At 39.4% G+C, this 3,540-nt stretch overlaps 1 long non-coding RNA gene across 1 annotated transcript; it reads left to right on the top strand.

Annotated features, from left to right (window-relative positions):
• On the top strand, positions 1-3,331 carry LOC129640874 (uncharacterized). Its single transcript, XR_008709012.1, has 2 exons — positions 1-1,108; positions 1,628-3,331. It is a non-coding gene; the product is annotated as an uncharacterized LOC129640874 (long non-coding RNA).
• The last annotated feature ends 209 nt before the right edge of the window (positions 3,332-3,540 follow it).

The raw sequence follows: 3,540 nt of genomic DNA, 5'->3' as shown, positions 1-3,540 counted from the left end.
TTATAGCGGTCACTATTAAAAGACAGTCGAATTCTTGGGCTGTTGACGTTTGAGAGATTGAGAAGGAAAGCAGAAGTAGAACTTGAGTAAAAATATGAAGAGAGTTGAAAATTATGGTCCTGTTTTTAGGAAATACGTTTGAAAATCTTTATAGAAAGCAATGACTGCTTCTGGAAACACTGCCTCTTTGCTAATAGGAATAATAAATATGGTTCTTTCCCCTAAAAGCACACCAGTAGCAACATTACGGATTACCGCTAACACTTAAATGTCTGTCATTTATGCATTTAGTATTAGTGATCTTAATACTGATTTATTATGATTCATACTCTCTTTTCAAGAGTTACGTCCAGAAATGCATGCTCTGGATTTGAATGTTAGTCTCAGTAGGAGCTTCTGCCATAGTCTATTGCCTAGAAGTTACTCTGTAGTACCAATTCTGCATTAGCTAGGTTCTTAAAAAAAACAGCAAAAATTGGCTTTAAAAAAATTAATGAAAGAACATTAACTACATAAAGAATCAAAGGGAAGGCTGAAAACTAGAGAACTAGGGCAGCCCCAAGGACTCTCAAGTCACAAATTTGTGAACTCTAATAAATGGGTCACTGGTGTTACCCAGTGACATCTCCAAAGGAGTCAAACTGATGGTTTCAAAAAGAGTAATATGGATAGTTTAAAAAAAAAAAAAAAAGGGACAATGAGGAGCCTTAGCATTCTAACAAGCTGAGATATAAGACTAAGAATTCTGGGAAATTGCATTTTTAAATATTTTGATCACTTTGATGCAGCCAGCATTGTTAAGATGGTTAAATTAGATTGCATATTACTATTGCGAGTTTTCTGAGGAGCTAGTCATGATCTTTTTTACCTCTTACAGATTATATATCAATTCAGAAATATACTTACTGGAGTTGAGTAGGAAGAAGCCAAGCTGTGAGCTTTATTGAGAAAGCTTGACTGAAAAACTTCGGCCTACGATTCCCATTGAACTTGTCCCACTCTTTCTATACCTTGAGGCTCACCTTGGAAGGGAAATATTTAATCTAACAGGAAAGAATTGTGACTGACATCCCCACCGTGTTAAAGAAGTTGATTCCAAGAGAGTCTGGTAAGCCTCCAGACTCTGCACTCTGACTCAGTTCTGCTTACTATAGGTAGAGGAATGAACACATGTTCCAGCTGAGCCCATCAAAGTCTGAACTAGAGCCCCAGAAGGGACTGAACCCCACCTAGTCTTCAGGGTCCTTCTCCCCATAGCGTTAGCTGGACAGAGAAGTCAGTCTTCTGGTACTTTGACGCAGAAGTAGAACAATCTCCAGAGAAGGGCAATGGCACCCCACTCCAGTACTCCTGCCTGGAAAATCTCATGGATGGAGGAGCCTGGTCGGCTGCAGTCCATGGGGTCGCTGAGGGTCAAACAAGACTGAGCGACTTCACTTTCACTTTTCCCTTTCATGCATTGGAGAAGGAAATGGCAACCCACTCCAAGGTTCTTGCCTGGAGGATCCCATGGACAGAGGGGCCTGGTGGGCTACAGTCTATGGGGTTGCAAAGAGTCAGACACGACTAAGTAACTAACAGGCAGACAAGCACAACAGTGACAACAATCATTTGTTTCTCCTTCAAGCCTGCAGGTCAGCAGATGGCCTCATTCTCGCTTTACTGCTGAAGAGGCACAGAACTCGGAGGCTTCACTTCAAACTTGTACACTGATGCTTTTCCACATTCCACTGACCAAGGCAAGTCTTATGGTTCAGCCAAACTTGAGTGGGAAAGGGAAATACACTCCTCCCCAGGAGATGGTGGGGAGAGGTGTGAAAATCGAATGCAAGGCTCTAATAGACCAGGGATTGGCAAACTTTTTCTGTAAAGGGTCAGTTGAGGCTCTGCAGCCAATATGGTCTCTTGCACCTACTCAAGTGAGTCAGTTGTTATGAAAGCTCCTCAGACAGTAAGTAAACGAATGAGCATGGCTGTGTTCCAGTAACAAAAAGCTGATGTGCTGTATTTGGTCCATGGGTTACAGTTTGCTGACCCTGTAATAGATACTTTTGCTCTTTTGTTTGCAAATGTTCAAACCTGTCCCTGGCTCAAAGCAACTGATTCTCTGATACTTAAGGCTCACATTTAAAACATCATTATTTATTGAATCTATCCACAGTACCTCAAATGGGATGGCCCTCTATTTCATCTCAATCCCGTATTGAAACAACTGGCTATTTCTTTGAGGTACTCCTCAGGACACCCTACCATGAATTTGTATCTGAAAACTTGGGAAGGGAGCCTCTTTGGCATATGGCGCCTATGAAGAGGTTGAGAACAGCGAAAACGCTACATGCTTCTATTTTTAATCACTGTAGAAACATGGATGCTGAATACATTTTTATTACCAGTATGCATTCAGTTTCTTAGGTTCCTAACCTCCTGTATGTTTTGTAATTATGGACTGAAAAATTACTAGCATAATAAAGTAGGTATCCACACACATATTTAATTTTTTCTTTACCTTCTGTTTCATGTAATTGTAAGATTCATCTTAATTTTATTAAGTGTGAAAACTCAGGATAGCTGAAATAATGCTACATTGTAATACCTAAGTTTTCCACCAGGCGTCACTAATACTGTGAATTTCTTTTGACTCTAAAGACTAATATTCCACTTTTCTTATTGAAAGTTAACATTGGGACTTCTGGCTACAAAAAGACGTCGGGAGAGAAAACACAGCATCTGTCCTTTGCTAGGCATTTTACATGAACTGTCTCATTTAACTCTTATGCTTTAGTGCACAAAAAGCATTGCAGGGTCAGTGGGCATGCAGACAGCACTGTTTTAAAGTTTAGATGGTCTCCTTTGTCCGCGGCCATGGAAGTTCATTTGACTCCATACCAAGCACATCGAAAGGAGTGTTTCCTCACCATTTTCTTGGTGGCTGTTAACCGTCTACATCCTGTTAGCAACTGAGTGTCCAGAATAAGTCAAGTTTTCCTTTACTGGGCTTTAAGTTTCATTGGTGAGTTTGTATTTCCACCTCAGATGACTGACCAATGATGGGCAGCAACCAAAACACAGAGGACATTTTCCTATACCTTATCTATAGTGGTTATGGAAAAAAATCAAGTATGAATTTTCAAGCATTTGTGAACCAGTTTTCCAACTTGCCAGGAGAATTGTTCCTTACTCCTTGGGGCATTAATTCTTGGCTCAACTTGTAAATAATTTCTCATTTTTAAAAATTCCGTGTATGAAACTGTATTTCAGTTACTTATTCATTGTAACCATGATCAAAGTTTGTGTTGGAATAACAATGGAATAAAACCTATTAAACTTCAAATTTTATTAGTTATATTTTCTAAAAACAGATCTTTAGTAATCTTTCCATTCTTCATGATTATGGCTTTGAAAGTCAGCAGAATTAACCTATGCTTATTAAAAAAAAAAAAAAAAAATCTAGCTGGGAGAGCTACTTAATCTCCATTAGAGCGGACAATCCGGTTCCAATCTGGCAAAAACATTGTAGCCCTAGCGACAAAACTATTAGAA

Source organism: Bubalus kerabau, unplaced genomic scaffold (assembly GCF_029407905.1).
Source record: "Bubalus kerabau isolate K-KA32 ecotype Philippines breed swamp buffalo unplaced genomic scaffold, PCC_UOA_SB_1v2 scaffold_50, whole genome shotgun sequence".
Classification (NCBI taxonomy): domain Eukaryota; kingdom Metazoa; phylum Chordata; class Mammalia; order Artiodactyla; family Bovidae; genus Bubalus; species Bubalus kerabau.
The sequence above is the reverse complement of the archived record's forward strand: the minus strand, read 5'-3'. Positions and strand labels throughout refer to the sequence as shown.